We start from the raw sequence: 22,070 nt of genomic DNA, 5'->3' as shown, positions 1-22,070 counted from the left end.
GGTTAATTATAGTAGGTTTATAGTTTAATCAATATTCATTTGCATTTTGATAGGATTTTTGAGTATTAAGTGCTTTAAGATATTTTGAGAGTTAGTTCATAAATTGAGTTTTTGCAGCCTCTAAGTTTTCGGTGTTTTGAACGGGCTAACTTGGAGCTAAATGGTGCAAATTGCATATCAATGGAAAGCCCATCGAGTTAGGAGCGCAGGGTTCAAACGGTTCGTCAATAGAAGTTCGGACGAGGAAGATATGATCGAAAGAAATTCAGTGCGCGACAGAAATTACTGACTCATAAGGCCCCAGCCGCGGAATTGGAGGGCTACAGCCCTTCAGATCAGTTTACTCCGACTCTTTCTTGCTTAGTTCGGGATTTTTCTCGATATTAAGGTGGTGTTTGGTTTCATAGTAGGATTTTAAAATCAGATTTTGATTTTGATTTTGAGTGGTATTAATGGGGTCCACCCTTTGACTTTGTATGAGTTATGTTGTTTTGTTGTGGGAAAAAGTGATAAAAATGGGACCCACTCTTTGACTTTGTATGAGTTATTTTGTTTTGTAGTGGGTAGAATTAAGTTAGAATTGTGATTCCAAAATACAATTGCGAAACCAAACAGGCCCTAAGGGTTCTATGAGGAGGTTAATAGTAGAGATATATTTAACTATTTTTAATTAGATAGTTATAATATTTCTAGAGATAAAAGAATCCTATTTAGGTGATTTTAAATTAGGAAACAATATTTTTTTCATGGAGAGAGATTTTCCGGGATTCTAGGGATGGCCTTTCTGGACGTTTAACCTAGACAAAGAGTGCTGAACGTTCATTTACATGGAGAGGAAGAGAACGTGACCTTTGGGAGCAAGGAGGTGGAGATCGAGATCGTGATGACCGTGGCTCGAGTTGGAGAACCGGCTACATCATTCTTTCTCGTTTTTCTTCCAATCCTTGTTATGATGATTATGTTTTCTTCTAGGGATTCGATCTTTATCGTTATGATCATGAGTTAAACTCCTTTATCTAGGCTTCAATGGAACCTAGTATTTTTATTTAGAATTGTGAATTCTTTTATCTATATCTATAGAATTCGATTGAATTGATTATCTTATCTTGTTCTTAATGCGATTAATTCCCTGATCATCAATTAATTTGATTAGGAAATCTGGATGAGCTCAGAAGAGGATTCTACGTTAAGTCGTGCATGAGATAGCTTAAGTTTAGTTTGAGCTGGAAGACCGACTAATTCGTGTGAGAGATAGGAATATACCTAGTCGCCTTAGGTAGCCAATTATGGTGGATGATTAATTGGTTCCCGCTTGGTAATTGTCTATGAATAGAATAGTTAATTCGATAGAGGGAATACGTGTCTGTAGTGCTCGGAAGAGGCGTAGAAAGATAATAGAACCCTATGTCAGTAATTCATGAATTCGATAGAATAAAGATAGAATGATCAATTTTGTATAAGGTACTAGGGGACATTGAAAGTCCTAGGTTCATCTCGATTGACTTTTACTCTTGTTTACTTTGCCACTCTAGTTTAGTTCTTAGATTTAGTTTAATCCAATCTTTGAAACCCTATCGTTTGGATAAAAGCTAGTTATGATGGTTTTGGTACTTAATGAGGTCTCAGTCAGTCTCTGTGGGATGATACTCTTACTCTCATATATTACTTGAGGTGATACGTGCAATTGCGTGAATTGACAATTTTTATTTCAAACAAGTTTTTGGTGCCATTGCCAAGGATTATTTCTAGACTACTCATTAATATCAAGATTAAGCAATTGCTTTTAGTTTATTTTTTATTTTTTTTATTTTTTATTTTTTTAGGTTAATATATTTCTTTCTTCTTAATTTTCTTTTCAGGTGATGACACCAAGAAATTGTCGATGGTCGAAAGTATCAATAAGGTCAAGTGCAGAAGTAACTGAAGTTGGGTTTGAGAGACCATATATAAATTGTGATTTTTGTGGAGACTACCATGCAACCGAGCATTGCCCCAATTACAATCCATACTCCGTCATATACAACTCGGGCTGGTGGAATCGTCCTCATGGAATTCAATCTCTACCAATGCTTTGGATGTGAGAAGAAAAGCCAAATCTCGAGGAAATTATCATGCATTACACAACAAGGATGGATATGCTTTTACAAGAATCAAGAGCTATGAATCATAGACCTGAAACTCAAGAGGAGCAACTTACTTCCTTCTTTAACAACCAAACATGAGAAGAATCTCCGATGCAAGTGAAAGAGATAAGTACTGAAGAAATATTGTACCAACATATTTCTAAGATGGATACTCTCTTATAAGAAAGTTCAAATCAAAACGGATCACAATAGGCCATCTTAGAAGGCATGGACAATCAAGAGGAGCAATTTTCTTCCATTCTCTGCAATCAGTCCCATTAAATGTTGTTGAGCAACATTGAAAGCAACTCAGACGAGAGGGGCACGAAAGAAGCCACAATGATCACGGTGCAAAGCAAACAACTATTAGTAGAATGTTCGACCACACACATTAAAGCTACTAAACTTGAAGACGACGCCACATCCATTTGAGAGCACTCCACATCCCTCTAGAATGTAGAAAATCAAGTCGGCTCTCAAGCAAAGGCTATTCGAAACATTGAGAACCAATTGGGGAAAATGGCTCATGCTCTGAACTCAGGTTCCCAAGATGTCTTGCCAAGTGACGACGAAGCTGACTTGACGGAAGAGGATATAGATGGAGTCACAACGATTATGATGCAAAGCCAGAGCGAGCAACAATTGCAAGAACACATGAGCACCTTAGAGCCCAAGAACGATGTCACACCAATAGAAGAGGAAGACAAAGAGGGTCTCGTTGCCATGACCTCTGCCCAGCCAACTCTCGATCTAAGTGACACTGAAATTCCACCCGAAGCTTCCTTTTATACCTTGTTTCACAATGGGAGATGTTGATTTCATTGGAGTACTTAAATGGCTCGAACCCCACAATTTGCATCGTGGGCAATACTTTAGTGTGGATTCGAGAAATTTTCTATTTACCCAAATTAAATAAATATTTTGTTCCTCCATAAGTGAAGCGGGAATTTAAGGAGTGAATTAGTTGGTTGAGGAAAGTGTTGGAGTGGCTTTATCAAGAATTTAAGAAGAGTCTGTAAGCAATGGAAGGAGCTAAAATGGAAATTAAGCAAGTGGCGAAAACGTGTATGTCGACAGGAACGTCCACGTCAATAAGGAATATTATACCCTTCTTTTGATTTTATTAAAACACTGTGGAAAATGTTTTGAATAGATTTCGAGAGTATACTAAGAACAACAATCGTAACACATTAATCTAGACATATTGGGTGAAACTGCCATGAAAATAAAAGGAATCTTCTTCGGATATTAACTTGTGTGCGGTCTTGATCACGAAATATCTATATTATTATATTTTTATGTACCACAAAATCAAATAGATTATTTAGCGGCGGTCGATGCACAGCTCAATAATAATAATAATAATAATAATTATTATTATTATTAAAGGAAAACTATATAAAAAAAAAAGTGCAAAATTTACATTTTTTCTTTTACGTTTTTGCATGCACTTTTTATTAGAGAAATATACAAACTTTTGACTCGTCTCATAATCTATTATCCGTCCACCATTATGTCAAAGATGATGACGTGGCAAACTAGGTGCTAATGTGGCTGATGGCCGCTTATGCAGCTTGCCTTCTGAGGGTTAGAGGGGTGTTAAATTGGATTTCCTCCAATTTGGGGCAAAATCGAGGGTTTCTATGGGAAAGGGGTGAAATTAGGGCAGAGAAAGGAAAATTGGGGAATAACATGATTGAAGAAATTGGGAGTTGATTTCTCAAAATCAATAACCGAGCAATTGATTATGCGCATTGCCTTTCAATTTTAAGTCGAAAATTGAGATAAGAAGAGCAATTGCAATGGCTGCGAGCTATGGCGCAAATTCTGAGAGGTACATAGTGTTGTTGTGCATTGATTGATCTTGCAGTTGTCTATTGAATCTTTATTGTTGTTTATGATATCACATAACTGAGTTTGATTGTATTTTGGCAATTATGGACTAGGTTATGAATAAGCTAGCTTGTTGTGAGCATGTGAAGAAATTAGAAGAGAATAATGACTTGATGGGCTTGCAATTGCAGAAGGGAGGGAAAAATGGAAAAAAGGTTAGGGAAGATGAAGGTCAATGTTTGTTTCTTGGTAGGCTTGCAGTTGCGCTAGAAAAGGAGAGAAAGTCACTTCGTAGTTGCAGAAGGCAAAGAAAATGGAAAATGGGGATGATAAAGGGCTTTTTTTTTTTCCTGTATTTCTTGCTTCTAATGCGCTTTGCGGTGAATACATCAATATTGTTGTCGATGGAGCATGTTGTCTTCACTACTAGAAAACTGTCGATTATAGATGGGCATATCCGTTTATAATCTGTCTCTAATCTCATATTAGAGACAGATTACATATGAGTTCATGATCATTCGAAAAACAGACATTGCAAACTGGTATCCGTTTATAATCCCGTATGTATGTGTTGAGACGGAAATATCCGTCTGTAATCCATCTAAAATCTGTCCCTAATCCATTTGAACTTCCGTCTATAATACTGTATGACGAACAAGGAATCCATCTGAACTTCCTTCTTAACAGGCATAGACAGACTAGGGACAGGTACCTTCCGTCTCAAAGTCCGTCCCTAATCCGTCTAATTTTTTTTTTAAAGAATATCTATTATTATTATTATTATTTTATTTTTTATTTTTGCATGAGAAAGACCCACAGCAACGCAACAAGAAAAACAGAAAAATTGAATAGATCTGAGCAAATACTACAACAGCAAATCTACACATTTACTGTGGCATTCCCCAGTTCACGAGTAATTTGCTGCATGCAACAGCAAAACATCAACAAATATACACACTTGTTTTGGTAGAATCAGGTCTACACACTTACTGAGGCATTCCCCAGTTTTCAAGTAATTTCCTTTCTCCCTTTGCATATATTCTCCTCTTCAAGTTTTTTTACACCAAGAAGCTTTCACCTAACAGCAGACAGGAGTGAGAAGAGAGGGAGAAGCAGAGGAGAAGGTCCTTCAAGAGGAGGTGCTTTGTTGGGGGGCAGCTGGTGACGCACGGAGGAGGAGCAAGAGGGGAGGGCTGAGATGGAGGTGAAAGGATGGCTGCAGTCGCCGCTGTTGCTCTCTGATGCCGAGACCCGAAAATCATGAACTTTTTGCGGGAGACGTGATGAGAGAAGAGAGAAGATATACTGCTAGAAATATATGAGGTGGTTGGGATATTTCTAGAGTGAATAACGGGGAAAATGGAGGGATTTTCAAAACATAAAAGGGATGGTGGGAATTTGGGGAAGTTTGCCTTGTTTGGATTGTAAAAACTTTAACTTTAATTTTAACTTTAACTTTAACTCAACACACTACACAACAAAAACACGCATTTCCCAAGTCAAATTTATACTCTCATCTCATTTGTCCTTTTTCAAAATCAAAATCAAAATCAAAGTTACTTTAACTCTGAAACCAAACGCACCTAAGGTTTCGTGGGTGTTCAGTTTTTCAAATTGAGACGGATTTGAGACGAACCGTTTCCGTCTCAAATTCCGGACAAACCATAACCCATCTGAAATGCCATCTCAAATTGCAGATGCAAAAGAAGCTCATATCAAATTCCGTCTACCAATATTAGAATAAAAAATAACTCCTTTTATTCTATCCATCAATAACTTTTAAGACGGATTTTAAGACAGAATGCCCCGTCTCTAAGTTAGATGCGGAACTTTCCGATCATAAAATTCATCTATACTATTTATAGACAGAATGTCTGTCTCAAAATCCGTCCCTAGACATGCCGTTCATAAACCGTCTATATTTCCATCTCAGTTACAGACGAATTAGAGTCCGTCTATAATTGTCTGTCTCAAATAAACTATTTTCTAATAGTGCTTGTTGATGGTTGTTACTCTTTTTGTAAATTGCTCTCCAAACCTCCCCACATAACGGGTTCTCAATTTCTCACTAGACATCTACAATAATGAGAAGAACAATTAACTTATATGGATATATGGAAGATATATATAAACAAGATAACCATTAAAGTTTATAACTTACATGGATATAAGTCATTCCAGTTTGAGTAGTGTGTAGTACTCCAACAGCATGTTTCTCTACAACAGGTCATTATTCACTAGTCTAAGAAGTTTGCAAATCAGCATTTGTAAACTAAGGATTCCTAACCTGTTTACATTACTTGTTATTTACATATAAGATGTGCACTACAAGAATTCGCTCCTATAGAAACGACACTTGAGACGAAAATTTGCATCTCTGCATAATATAGAGACGGACTTTTCCATCTGAGGGTTCGTCCCAAAAAGCCTCGTCGCAAAATGATGTGATAAAAATTTTCGTCTCATCCACTACTGAGACAGAAATTTGAGATGAATTTTCTATCTCAATCTAATAGACAAAATATACTGTCTCAAGGCTTATGTGCGCCCACCACGTATACAAGTGGTGCATTGCGCCGTGTCTAGCTAATTATGGTTGGCTTTGCACTCGAGGAGATTTAAACCAAGGTCTTCACCCTTGCGCGCATGTATATTACCACTTAAACCACTCTTATTTATTGAACATTTTAACATTTCATTATTTGTCATATAACTACAAATTTTCATTTTAAAAATTGATATTTAAATTTCTATTGCTTATCAATTAAATCTCTCCGATTGATTTTACACTTTCACTTATTGTAGTTTGTATATTTTTTCTAATACTATTTATCTCTTGTCTGTAATTTATTTATTATTTTATCTACAACACTTTTAATGTACAATCAATGTATGAATTTTATTTTAATAATTTTTGAAATTTTTATAGACTTTTCTTATCCATAAATATAGTAAAATTGACTCTACTTTGCATTAAATAGGGTTATAATTAGTAGGGTTAAAATAGTCCATTTATAATTACATAGCAATGAAATATTTAACTGGATATTATTCTATAACTTATTATTATATAAATAATATTGAAAAAAAATTAATTGATCGTATATAGGACTAAACCATAAACTATTAGCATGTGAAAGAAATTTAAAAAATATTCAATTGCGTATAAAAATGTATAAATCAAATTTGTAAGAGAATTTAAAAAAAAATACTGAATAAGTTAATTAATACAACTTTATCGAAGGTTATTATTAAAGATTATAATGTGAAATTTTAAACTATTTTTTATATCTTTATGATTCTTAAACATATTATTTCTTTGAAAACTACACATAAAGAATTCATTTTTCATATAAAAATTTCCCCAAAAAATAATAACAAATCACTAATTCTACGAATTTATAGTGATATGAATAAAATTGACTTCTATATTAATAAATGATTTCTCTTTAGTGAAAATTCTTTTAAGAAAATAAGAGGGCTGATTTAATCATGTGAGATCTTACTTCTATTATAAGATTGAAATTGAAATTATTATTTATGAACTTACAACAAAATATCCAAAATAGTATTTTAAAAAAAAATTAAAATATCCAATGCAATTTAAAGAAGTTAATTAGTAGCAAGTTGGCATTAAACTATTTAAATGAGTATTGAATATACTAAAATTATTATTTAAGAATTTTTAGTCATCGTTAAAAATTCTAATATAATGAATATAATTACCATTAAAAATAAATCCGTGCAATGAACGGTTTAGAACACTAGCAATTTATATTCGTATACTTAGCTATTTGTGATCTCGGTTATACTCAACATTAAAACTAATATGAGCAATTAATAACTTATTTGACGCATTTACTATGCGAATGATTAAGTATTTTTTATTTTTTTAAGTGTAAAATCCTAGAAAACTTTTGAGTTTTACGGAAAGAGAGGAAGAAGATTCGAGATGAAAAAATTGAAAAAAAGGATAAATAAAAATTCGAACTTATAAGTAGTATCTGGATCCATAGAGATAGAAATTTGAGACAAAAACTTCCGTTTCATGTAGATAGAGACGGGAATTTGAGACAGATATTTTCATCTTATTATTAAAAGACGAAGTTTTCGTTTCCTGATCTATCTCAGAAAAAGAGACATAGTTCTAAGTCTTATTTTCCATCTCTATAATGATAGACGAAATTTTTCGTCTCGATCTAAAATTTTCATCTCAAAATTGAGACAAACCCATTTGGTCTCAAAATTCCGTCTCAATAAGAGAGACAGATTCTGAAATAGAAAGTGTCGTCTCCATACTAAGATACGGTATTTTCCGTCTCATAATCCGTCTCAAATAAAGAGATTGAGATTTTCGTCTTTTTTTTCCCCTCTATTGGGTGATAGATGGAACTTTGCGTCTCAATTTTTTAAATTTCCGTCTCAAATTAGAGAAAAAAACTCATTCCGTCTCAAAATTTCATCTCTATAAGACACTTTTCCGTGGTCATTAACTAATAATATGATCCCTTGAAAGACCAAGTACCTTTAATGGTCTTTCCAATGCAAGTCCTTGTTCATTAGCTTGATTTGTTCCTTTTGCATTTTCAGTTGATGCTCTCTGACCTTAGGAGGTCCTCTCCTTTTCTTCACCTATCATCATATATTTAATTAAAATTACAATTTGTACATTGAAAGAGTGATTTAAAAAAGATTAAAGTATATGGTGCATAGCTTACTTGACTTGTTGAGGCTTGAGCTTGTACTGGCCCACTATTTTTGTAGGTGGTCTTGTTATGCCCATAATCCTTGCAAATTCCACAGCTCATGCAAATATCCTTTTTTGAAAGTTTAGAAGGATTTTCATTTCTCTTAGTCTCACTCTTATCATTCTTTCTTACTTTCTTTGGCCTACCTAGTTGTATCTTATTGAGTGTGGTGAGTACATCATCATGTCCAACTTTTTGTCACATCCTTTGCCCATTGATTGGATGAATAATTTCATCATGGGCCCTAAGATACACTGGCATTTTAAAGTAGTTGTTGACATAATCTTTAGATCCTTCCCATAAGAAGTTAAGCATGTAATTGTATGAGGGCAAGGGATACCAGTATGGTTCTAGGCCGTGCATGTACATGTCTTCTCCTGAATATATATAACAAAGCTATTGGTCAAGTGTGCCACCTCAAAATTTCCCTGACCAACATATATTGATGTGCATCAGCAACTTGTCACCTTGTTCTCTCTTCTAACCTTTTCCTTATTCTTGGGGGTAGTATGTCACTTGATTTCTCAATCATAGCCCTCTTCTCACTCAGCCTTTTCATCATGGATGTCCTAACGGATTCCAACATGTCAATGATTGGCTTGCGTCTTGCCCTACGTATATTAGCATTGAAGCATTTTGGCAATTTATCAGCAGTCACTTCACACTTGGTCAAAGTGTTGATCTTACACCTATAGAACTTTTCATCTCTAACATTCTTGAAATCTTTGTAAGCTTAAGGCGACATGGCATTCATTTCCTTCATTGTTTCACTGAAAAGTACTTTTGTGTTGCTCTTGACTGCCATCCAGAATAATAAAAATGCGTCATTCTTGAAATCTTTGTAAGCTTGTGCTTATCTATGTAGTTTTTCCTAATAATGATAATAATGTTGATGATGATGATGATTGTTGTTGTTGTTAAAATCGAACTGGATTTGCCAGTCGAACCGGTTCAACCGATCTTATCCAGTCCGATCTACTCGAAAGACCTTTAATTTTTATTTTTTTTTTGTGTTTGCCTATGAAAAATTTATTTAAATAGATGCATGCATGGGGTCTCGGGTAGGGCTGGCAATATTTCACACGATACGAATACGACACGAAGTTAAAATGGGTTTGGGTTTGACATTTTTGATAATTGGTCTAAACGGGTCCAACCCGTTTAAACATGGTTAATAAGCGCGTCTTACCGGGTTGAACCCGTGTAACCCGATTATACACGATTAAACCTGTTTATTTTGATATGTTTAATCGTGTTACTATAATCATGTAACCCATTAACCCGTTTATATATTTGGATTTACCAAAATATCCTTATGTAATTCTAACTTTATAAATCCCTAACCTAATTTCCTTTCATTTCTTTCACCCAATTCAACGCAGCCCAACCGCACTTCCACTTCTACTTTTACTTCTCTACTACCCTCCATCAGATCTCATCTACGATTTGATTTCCTTCTTCTCATCCATCAATGGCGAAGTTCTGCTTCTTCACTCTCATTGCTCTCCTCTTCGTGCACCTCACATTGTCCGCAAATCCGCCTCAAATCTCGCCCTCCCCTGATCCCAAGCTCGCCGCCGACTCCACTAAAACCATTTCCCCTTCGAAGCCCACCGCTTCGTTGGCTCCCACTCCAGCTAATGCGCCTCATGGCTCAATCTCATCCTCGCCATGAGAAGAACAGTGACAGCTATCCTGACCCTAACCCGAGCACCAACAGAAGACAGCTCGACAAAGCTCGGATCACTATTTACAGTTGGGTCAACATGGTCAACCAAACGACCCCTGGGGCATGACTATAGAAAAGACCCAGGGGTCTCCAAGAAGGTCACAAAAAGGAATCAGAGAGATCAGACAGGTATCCAATCCCAAGCAGCACTATTTATCATCGGATCACTGGACTATCATAAGATATCCAGTATGGGGCTCTAAAAATATCTCATGATGTCAAATTGATGAAAATCACCTCCTTGCGCATTTCGCAAATAATCTACTTGAGCCGGGGCACTCCTGAGTGTTCGTAAACAGCCTTTCTAGTGGGGCTCCTGAGACACCCACTCAACAAGCGAATTAAGGACACGCGAGGACAGGTCTAGCGACATCTAAGGACCCCTAGGACCATAGAATGGAAATTAGACTGTTCTTCGAAAATCATTCAGGTCTCCCGAGTGGGTCCAAAGCTTGAAAAATGGCCCATTTCTACGGAAATCTCTAATCGGAGACTTGCTCGACGAAACATCAGTGCTCGAAATCAAGTCCAACCAATCCCAGGGACCTCAAGGACTAAAGATGTGGTGCCTGACCACACCGCACAAGTCGTTCAGGTCTCCCGAGTGCCATTCAACCGGAAAAAGGGTACATTTCTAGTGGATTCTCGAGCCTGGAGCTTGTTTGGTGAAATGTTAACGCCCGGGGTCTGTCTACCCAATCCCAACAACCCCAAGGGCCAGGGAGACCATTTCAATTCGGACTATACAAATTATCCATGTTTTTCGAGCGGCTCTAAAAGGGTCTCAAACGTCGTTTGACGAACCTTCAGGTTCCGTTTTCGACAAATAGAGAACACAATGGCCTCCGGCTACATCAAGGCACTTGGGAAACAATGAGAAAACTCCGATTACAAATTTCGAGATGTTAGGATCCAGTTTCCAGCGGAGGCTGCGGAGTCAACTATTCTGCCCAGGCAATAAAGTACATCAATACGGCCAGATAACACGCAGATACATGAACGGACGACATAAACAATTAATTTTGCTCCAATCACCCGAATTAAGCAAAACCGACTCCCGAGCCCTCGGGCCACAAAGTCATCCCTAAAAGCAAAACATATCAATATTAGGCTCGTTCGGATTGTCTCGTCGCATACATCGACAATGCGTCCTTCATTCGAGACACAAAACTCGAACGCACAACCGACCGAGACCTGAGCTTCCTTGATCCTTCTCCAAGCCATGTGGGACCCATGGCCACGCCCTCCATTCCTCCCCATTTTTTTAATTTGCAAGTTTTCCCCCTAAAAATATTAAATTATTTAGTTCACATCTCCCATCCATCTCTTCCATCAACTTTCTTGAATGATGGATCTTGTTTATCTCTTGCCTCCCCCTAATCCAACCGGCCCCTGATTCATTTCCCCTTAATTTTACTTAATTTTCACTAATCTTCATTAGTTTGAATCATTAGTTTACCTATATAAGTCTAAACACAAGACAACTCAATGACTTTTTCTCTTCCATCACTCTCTAGCCTTTCTCGCTCAAGAAATCCGCTTAAACTCCTCTCCCATTCCCCCGGTCGTCCAGCCCCCCAGCAGGCCAAAACAGGCCGATTCTAGTCAGGAAACATCCCGTTTTTCGGCGACCGCCTCCAGTCTTAGCTCAAGCTTCAACAAACTATATATCCCCTTTTTTTTCGACCTTCCGAGTCCATTGGTGGTGTTAATTTTTTTCATTTGAAGCCTCTTGGTGCCATTCTAGCAGTTTCCAAAACCGGGTCTTCCTCGAATTTTCTCGGTTTCTAGGTGAGTTTTTCCTTTCACGACTAAGGTGAGTCGTGCCTACACCTTTTTGATGGGTCATCCACGACCTTCACCGTCCTCGTGACAAGGAGGTCACATTCGAAGAGCCGCTCCACCAAGCAAGCCACACGATCATACCTTCTCTTCTCGGTTTCCTTCATTTTTCGATTTTATTCTTTCTTTTCTTCCTCACGGGTTTGTTCAAGTTCAAGCAGCTGATGCACCTCCCTTAGCCACCTCCAGCGCTCCCTTGGCAGTTAGGAGCCATCGTGCCTAGTCACCACACCCGCTCCTTGCCGTTCCTTCAAAGTCGGGTCCTCTGTCGGGCCGTTTTCCTCTTCTTTTGGCTTCCTCCTTCTAGGCGAGTCAGCAGGGGAACTGGCCATCTTCAAGCTACCGATGGCCACGTCCAGGGGTCCTTTAGGTACTGTGAGCCACCGTGCCAACTTGCGGGAACCACCTCCAACCTCCCATTCCAACTGGGTTCTCTCCAAGGCATAACCGGCTCTTCTTGAGTCTCCAACACACCCGACTATCCAGAGTTGTGTTCTCCTTGTTTCAAGACTCTTCCCGACACATTTCACCCTCGAGGCATAGGTATAACACCCTCTAAACCCTTAGAGGAGTTACGACTTTTAATTTTCGAGTTCTGTAGGGAGATAAGGCGATCCTCGGCCGATATCATGCGTGTTTTCGTTTAAATGTCATATTAGCTCGTTTACTAGCACTTATGATGATGTACTAAGTGATAGTATGACAGGAAGTGACTAAGTTCGGAGTTGAGGACACCACCATGGCTCGGGTGGGCCATTGGAGCTCACAGCCACACCTCAAGAGGAGGTGGCCGAGAGCTCCTTTAGCTCTCTCAAGCCCATGGTGGCTTCCTCCTCCTTGAAATTAGTCGGTTCTCGTGTTTTTATATTTTCCTAATTCATGTGCCGTTGCCATTTTATGGATTCCTACTAATATCGGGTGTTTATGCATGTTTGAATGTTTGCTTGTATTTCCCAAGATCATGGCGGTGCCGGCTTTGTAAAGGCTTGTTATTATCGTGTTGTTGATTCGATGCTTGCATGAATTAGGATGATGTGGAATGCATGTCTCATATGACAATGTGATGAATCGGTTTAATAATCAAACCCGACTTTTGAAAATGGGGCGAGTGATTAAAATCGATATGAGCAAGAATTTGAATACTTTAAAGAATCGGATTTAAAATCGGTTGTTTGAAGTGAGAATGAACCACACGAATTAATCTTATGCTCACTCGGTTTAAAGGAATAAAGTCGACTAAACAAATTAAAATCGGCTTAATCGATCATTTAGACTTTAAATCGGCAAATTAAGTCTTGATGTGATTCAACATGCCCATGATTGTGCATTGTAGTGTTATGTATCTTAATAAAAACCCCGCAAGAATTTGATAAATTACATAAATCCGGCAACTTGTCTATTTTTGTCTGTCTTTATCTGTCTTTTTCTGTTTTATCTGCTTTTCTTGCAGGTCGAGCCCTACTCTATTAGGACACGACATGCACGGGGTCCAATGCCCATTAACCATCAACCACAGGGTCCAACGCGCCATACACATACAGTGCGTGCAATCCGAGCGCAGCATGAGGTCTTGCCTCGAGTCACCGTTCCCACTCGTGTAGCGTCCATGTGGAGGATGACTCGGGTTGGGATGTGTGAAACGAAGTTAGACAATCACTCGAAAGTTAACTGATCCCGCAGATATCTCGACGACCATTTGGCCCTTTTGGAGTCCGTTGATTCTGTTGGACCCCGACCTTCGACTCTCATGAGCCCGCGTCGCATTAATTTCTGTTTCGGTCTTTCAAATCTCACGGTGAGCTGGAGCGGAATATTGGCCGAATGCAAACCGACCGGGGTCTATCTGTTGTAATTTTATATTTATTTGAGAGTACATTGTGAGATATTTATTTGTACATTTATTTATGTAACGATTCTAGTCGGCAAGCGTAGAATCTAAGAGTCGGAATAGATCGAGTCTGTTTACGAGTCCCCGAGATGAGCGGGACCACAAGAGTTATTGGTTCGGTTCACATGGTGAACTAGCCATTACGGTCTAGTTAATCGAGATGCGAGGACGGTGGACCAATCTCCTGACTTGAGGATCTGCTCCTCTTTCGGTCTCATGGTTCGAATCAAATTTTTTTTTTCCGAATTTACGGTGTCAAAACGAGCGAGACAAGTGTACCTTAATCAAGCAGTAAACAAATTTACTCGTCGGGAACCGCATGCGTGCGTGCTGATTGCATGTCTTGGGAGTGTTCACTTTCTTGGGGGATGTGTGACGGACACACGTGAGAAGGAAGACGCCGCATCACGTGTGTCCGTCACGCATCCCCCCAAGAAAGTGAATACTCTCAAGACATGCAATCAGCACGCACGCATGTAGTAGTAGTAGTAATAATAATAATAATAATAATAATAATGGAATCTCAATAAATTTCAACTAGTCAAATCAAGCCCGGTCGGCTCACTAAGGGATAAAACTTTTGATCCAAGCGTGATTTTTTCGATTCACAATACTCGAACCTATACATTACTTAAGGAAATAAGTATCGAACGGCTTGAATCAATCCACGTTTTTTCTCCAAAATTTTGCTCTCAAAATGCCAATAAATTTTTTTGTTCCCTCCAAAATTATTCCTTACTTTTTACTTCTTTAAAGCAAGTCGTTCAATTAATATTCAAAGTAACGATAAAATTCCTTTCAGGAAGAACAATACGATGAGCTTTTCCTTAACAATCTGCGAAGAGATGAAGACTAAAGTTTTTTCAATTCGACTTCCCTCTTGGCTCATGCTGAATTCCGTTTTGATTTCTGGGACACACTATACAGTTCATTTAGTCGGTTGGGCACTGTAATGGGTTTTCCAGTAGTTTCATCATAGTCAGGATGAAGAAATCACGAGATCTTATTAAAATCTTTGTAACTAGTGGGAGGGATCACCTGTCGAATTTTTCCTATTTCTGACAAGAAAGCCCACCTAAGATTCTTCTTCTTTTTTTTTTTTACCTTTCGGTACGTGTCTTGTTATTCCAAAATTCAACCAGTTTCGATTAATTCAATTCGAATTGAGTTAGACCATTAATGAATACAGCTCTCCCAATCATGATTTTTTTCTATTCATAAAAAAGATCTTTGTTTAAGAAAAATAAATCCTGAAATGCTTGTTCTGATCCATATTAGCAAGATTCCCTCTTTCAACTGTTGAATTTACTCGACAACTGAGTAGGCTAATTCAAATCAATAAAAAGCCAAGACAAAGTTGTAGTCAAGGAAAAAGAAAACTTTCACTCAAAAAAGAAAAAGTAGTTGGGAAAGATAAACTTTGATAATCCGACTATTAATCCCCTGATTTCCCACGGTATTCCTGCGGAGAATCCATATTAATCTTAACCAACAAGGTTAGATACGGTTTTCCACTTTTAGATTTCTTCTCCAGCCGTGACCAATCTGCTGACCTTTGGGTCGGTCCAATGTCGACCGTCACAAGAAACTCCTTTGTCTTAATTCAAGTGGTCAATTTGCTCCAAATTGTAGGCCAAGGGATTGAATATGAGGGCTCTTCGATTGAACGATGAACACGGTCCGAACGCCGAGTAATAATTATCACGCTCAGACTTCAAGTACGTATATTAAGAATCATAATGGTCGTGTTTGCCTCTTTAATTTCTTTGCGATGACTTCCGTCAAGGATCAATCCGAATCCCGCCGAGTTCAACAATCGCTCGAGCCGGTCAGCTCGAAGGGCTCAAAGGGTGACAGTTACCTTGTGCACGTGGATGAGGCGGTCAAAATTGAAAATCATATGTGATATTTTTCCAAACGTTTCTTTTTATTTTTTTAAAATTAAATGAAGGACGACTGAATCCTAAGTATTGCCAAAGACGGCAACTTAATTACGTGCCAGGAAATATGTAAAAGACAGTGACATGTAATATTAAGTAAATTGGCTACAGTTAATAGCGTTTCGATAACATAAATAGTCATTTTCTTAATTAACCAAAGGGTCAAGGAACGGCCAGCTGGAGACGAGAGCAATGGCTGCACTTTGGGTAGCTGATAACGTAGCTGATTAATCAATAATTAATCGAATTTAATAATGCTTACCTGACATTATTAGAGGCTAATTTGAGACCACACTCTCGTGCTATATCAGTCATGGCCCAAGTACTTAATAATAATTAATATCACTATCATCTATTGTTAAAGTGTAAGAGACAAGTCGGACAAACAAGCAGGAAAAATAATCGGAGAGTTGTTCACGTCACGTCATTGTAAACTTCCTCTTTTTTGGATTGATAGAACGACAACCACGAAATATAATCAAAGTTATCCCAGTCATTTTACATTGTCTTTTGGGTGGATGTAACCTTTTTCTTCTATTTTTTCCTGGTTAGCTATTAGTTATGTATGTACACGTTAATTTAACCAATAAAATTGAACTAATGGATATTAGGGGATCTCTGTAGCCTCAAATCTTCTATAATTATAGTTTGCACCATACTAGTTCAGATCGTTGTTTAATGTTACTCCCAATTGTGGACCAACAACAGCATGGAAACTATCATCATTCGGATATCGGGTTCAATGGTAATATCTAGACCATATTAAAAGAAAGCCATTTTGATCATTGCGAGATTGATCCAATTTTTACAACCATTTGGCCTATCTTTTGAGTCGCTCTTCCTAAATCAAACGTTGTCAGCCACCTTTACATGCGCAATCATTGATCTCCATCGCCAACAATGACTTCAATCAAATTTTGATCGAGGAGCTTGATGTTGGTGGCATCAAAGTATGAATGTCCAGGTGGTGGGTCAGTCCCGGGTGTTACTTCTTATGGCCCAACAACGGTCGAGGTTGCTTTAATGCCATGGCCCAACAACGGTCGAGGTTGCTTTAATGCCGTGGCAACATCTTCGACCTTTGTAATATGGAAAATATAAAATTGCGTGGCAGAAATATAAATACAGAAAATTCAGATGACATCCGTCATTATTTTAATTTTACAGCAGGGATATATCATTTAAAAGTAGAGATTTAATAAACTAAGGTGGTAAATATGGTATTGGTTAAAAAAAAAAAAGATGGGCCATTTGTGTTGGGAAGGGATGTACTCAACCAAACAATAACGCAGCGATTAATCTTCCTCCCCTACTAGTGTAATCGAGATAGGAACTAATCAAATTAACCAACAAGCAGTAAAGTAAAAGAACACCAAGAATTTTACGTGGAAAACCCCGATGTAAGGAAAAACCATGGGACCAACTCCGAATCAACGATCCACTATGAATGAAGGTTATACAATGTCTTTCATCAAGGGTAAACCCTTGGATCACCAAACTCAAGAGAAACACTCTCTTGGATCACCCAAACACTAAATTCGTCACCCACATCAGGTGGTTCACAAAGTCAGCTGAAACAGCACCTACAGAGCTCGAATAGAAATTCTGACCGTTCAGAACTTAGCCCCACGTGTTGTGAAGCTACTGTCAAAATTTCGTCCCAATCGGAGTTCGTTTGACGTCCCGATCGAGGTTTGATCTCCAGCTGCGCGCTGCCTCTGTTGCTCCGAATTCTGCTCTGCTCTTCTCTGTTATTCTGTACTGATCTGCTGCACTATTCCTCAGCTGGTTTGCTGAAAAATAAACCCTAACAAAAGTGGATCCTTGGGCCTATTAAAGCCCGATAAAAGCCGAATATGATTTGAGCCCAACTTCCTCCAAATTGGAGGGATACCCAACAAACTCCCCCTCCCGACTATTTGGAGGCTTCGAGCATACCGGCTATACTTCGGCAAACATGAAGTTTCTCCCTATCAAGAGGTTTTGTCATCATATCAGCTCCATTCTCATCAGTGTGCACTTTGTCTAGGTTCACCAGCTTGGACTCCAACACATCTCTAATCCAATGAAACTTGATATCGATATGCTTCGACCTCGAATGGAAAGTGGGGTTCTTGCAAAGATGAATGGCGCTTTGACTATCACAGTGTAGAACATACCTTTCTTGCTTCAAGCTCAACTCCTGCAAAAACTTTTGCAACCACAACATCTCCTTGCAACCTTCGGTCACCGCAATGTATTCGGCTTCCGTTGTAGACAAAGCGATGCACTTTTGAAGCCTTGATTGCCATGAGATAGCTCCCCCTGCAAAAGTCATCAAGTATCCCGAAGTGGATTTCCGGGAATCGATATCTCCTGCCATATCCGCATCCGTGTAGCCCACTAACTCCGGCTTACCAGTGCCAAAGTGTAAACACACCTTGGATGTTCCTCTGAGATACCTCAGGATCCATTTAACTGCATTCCAATGCTCTTTCCCCGGATTGGAGAGAAAACGACTAACCACACCAATAGAATGAGCGATATCTGGCCTTGTACAGACCATGGCATACATTAAACTTCCTACAACTGATGAATAAGGAACTTTCTTCATCTCTTCTTTCTCATTCTCACTTGTAGGACATTGCTTCGAGCTAAGTTTGAAATGAGAAGCAAGTGGTGATGAAACTGGTTTAGCATTACCCATGTTGAACCGATCCAAAATCTTCTCGATGTACTTCTCTTGAGAAAGCCAAATTTTTCCACTTGATCTGTCACGAGAAATATGCATCCCAAGGATCTGCTTTGCCGGTCCTAAATCCTTCATAGCAAAGGACTTGCTGAGCTCTTTCTTCAACTCTGCAATCTTGCTCATATCATGACCAACAAGTAACATATCATCCACATATAACAGTAAAATGATAAAATCACCATCCGAGAATTGTTTCACGAACACACAATGATCTACAGTTGTCCGTGTGTAGCCATGGCTCAACATGAAAGAGTTAAACTTTTTGTACCACTGCTGAGGTGCTTGCTTAAGCTCATACAAGCTCTTCCTCAGCCTGCACACCAAATGCTCCTTACCTTTAACTCGGAATCTTACAGGCTGCTCCATATATATTTCTTCCTCCAAGTCACCATGCAGGAAAGCTGTTTTTACATCGAGCTGCTCGATCTCCAAATTCAGACTAGCTGCCAGTGCGAGAACAACTCGGATCGATGACATCTTGACAACAGGCGAAAAGATCTCCTTGAAGTCAACTCCTTTCTTTTGGTTGAAACCTTTCACTACCAGTCGAGCTTTGTATCGAGGTCGTGAGTTCTCCATCTTCAACCTGTAGACCCATTTGTTCTTCAATGCTCTCTTACCTTGCGGTAGCTTCACTAGGTCATACGTGTGATTTTCAGACAAGGAGTTCATCTCCTCATTCATCGCCTTCAACCAGTGCTCCTTGTGCTCATGTGCCACAGCTTCACCATAGCACTCAGGTTCTCCCCCGTCAGTCAGTAGCACATACTCATGAGGCGGATATCTTGTAGATGGTCGTCTTATTCTATCAGATCGTCTAGGTAGATCTGCAGGCTCTAACTGTAACTGCGAGCCTGTATCATCCGTAGTCACATCATCATCTACCCGAGGAATCTCACCCCCAGTCGTGGTTTCTTCATACTCACCAGGTACCTCTTCTACTGGATGCTCTACATCAACCGATACAGGAATAGAGATCTCGTGAGGATTGCCTACTCTGGCATTCTCTAACTTTTGCAAATCCTCGATTGTTTGGTCCTCAAAGAACACAACATCCCTGCTCCTGATGATCTTCTTGCTATCAGGGTCCCAAAACCTGTACCCGAACTCTTCATGTGCATAACCCAAGAAGATGCACTGTTTTGCCTTGGCATCGAGTTTTGATCTTTCATCTCGAGGAATGTGAACAGATGCCCTGCACCCGAAGACTCCGAGATACTTGTATGATACTTTCTTGCCGGTCCACACCTGCTGGGGTACATCTCCATCAAGTGCAACTGACGGTGTAAGATTAATAAGATCAACCGCTGACCTCATTGCCTCGCCCCAGAAAGACTTAGACAGTTTCGCCTGAGAAAGCATACAACGAACTTTCTCAACAATTGTGCGGTTCATCCTCTCTGCAAGCCCATTTTTCTGTGGTGTCTTCGGTACCGTCTTCTCAAGTTTGATACCGTAAGTCCTGCAATAGTTCTCGAAAGGACCCCTATACTCACCACCATTATCAGCTCTGACACATTTCAGCTTCATGCCCATTTCTCTTTCCACTGCTACATGGAAGTTCTTGAAAATCTCAGTCACTTGATCTTTAGTTCTTATAGGGTAAGCCCAAACCTTCCTGGAGTGATCATCTATAAAGGTCACAAAATAAAGAACACTACCAAGAGATCTATCCGACATGAAACAAACATCAGTATGCACAAGATCAAGTATATGATCGCACCTAGAGGGACGACTTCTAACAAAAGAAACTCTCCTCTGCTTACTAGCTAAACAGTGATCACAAGTGCTCAAGTGCATACCTTTAACGGGCAAAGACTGCTTTCTAGCACGAATTTGAATACCTTTCTCGCTGATATGCCCAAGTCTCATGTGTCATAGCTCGATAGGATAATCCTCAACAACATTAATTTGACCGGAATTGTGCTTAGCACGTAGCCTGTAGAGAGTGTCGGTCTTCTGACCTCGTGCCACAATCAACGAACCCTTGGAGAGCTTCCATCTCCCATTGCTAAATTCGTTACTGTAGCCTTCATCATCAAGCTGACCCGTCGAGATTAGGTTAAGGCGAATTTCTGGAACATGTCTCACCTTCTTCAGAAGCAACTTGCAGCCAAGCTCGGTCTCTAGACAGACATCACCAGTACCGACAATCTTGCATGACTGTCCATTCCCCATCCTCACATAACCATAGTCCCCGGTAGTGTAAGATGAGAAGAAATCCCGATGATGAGTGACATGAAACGAGACACCTGTATCTGCAATCCAGGTAGAGTCCTGACATGTGAAATTCACATAGGCTTCATCACAAATGATGTAGGTCTCTCCATCAGATGCTACTGCTGTAGTGCCTTCTTCCTTCTTGCTCTCACCGTTGCCATTCTGATTTTTCTTTAAAGCTCTACACTCCCTTTTGTAGTATCCCTCTTTTCCACAGTGATAGCAAGTGACCCCTTTTCTCATCTTCGACTTTGATCTACCCCTCGATTTGCCACGTGAGTTACTATGCTTGGAAGAGAAATTTCTGCTTTGACTTCTCCCCCGTTGCTCAGTAACCAAAGCTTCAGACTGAATGGAAATTCCCATGCCTTTCCTTCTAGTCTCCTTATTAAATAAACTGTCTGTCACCGTGGCCAACGATAGCTTCCCGTTTGGCGCAGAGTTGCTTAATGCAACCACAAGTGTGTCTAATTATCTGGTAGAGTCCCTAAAAGTAGACAAGCCTGCAACTCATCGGGTAATATTATCTCCAGGTTCGTCAACTGGTTAATAATATCCTGGAAATTACTCATGTGCACAGCCATATCACCTCCATCCTGGAAACGAAGATGAACCAGTTTCTTCACGAGGAATGCCTTATTTTGCGGTGTCTTCCTCGCATAGAGATTTGTCAATTTATCCCACAAAGCTTTCGCATTTGTCTCCTGAGCAACATGATGATAAATACTATTGTCTATCCATTGCCGAATTAAACCAATAGTCTTCCGATTTGTGCGTTCCCAAACCTTGTCATCCTTATCTTTGGGTTTCGCGGAATCCCCTTCAATGGGATCGTACAAATCCCTGCAAAATAGAAGATCCTCCATCCGAGACTTCCATATAGAGTAGTTGGTTGCATTCAACTTGAACATAGATCCTGTAGACTCCTCCATCTTGAAAACACCGGAAAAACTCAAACTTCTCTAACCCGAAGCTCTGATACCACTTGTTGGGAAGGGATGTACTCAACCAAACAA

Source organism: Punica granatum, chromosome 1 (assembly GCF_007655135.1).
Source record: "Punica granatum isolate Tunisia-2019 chromosome 1, ASM765513v2, whole genome shotgun sequence".
Lineage (NCBI taxonomy): Eukaryota > Viridiplantae > Streptophyta > Magnoliopsida > Myrtales > Lythraceae > Punica > Punica granatum.
The sequence above is the reverse complement of the archived record's forward strand: the minus strand, read 5'-3'. Positions refer to the sequence as shown.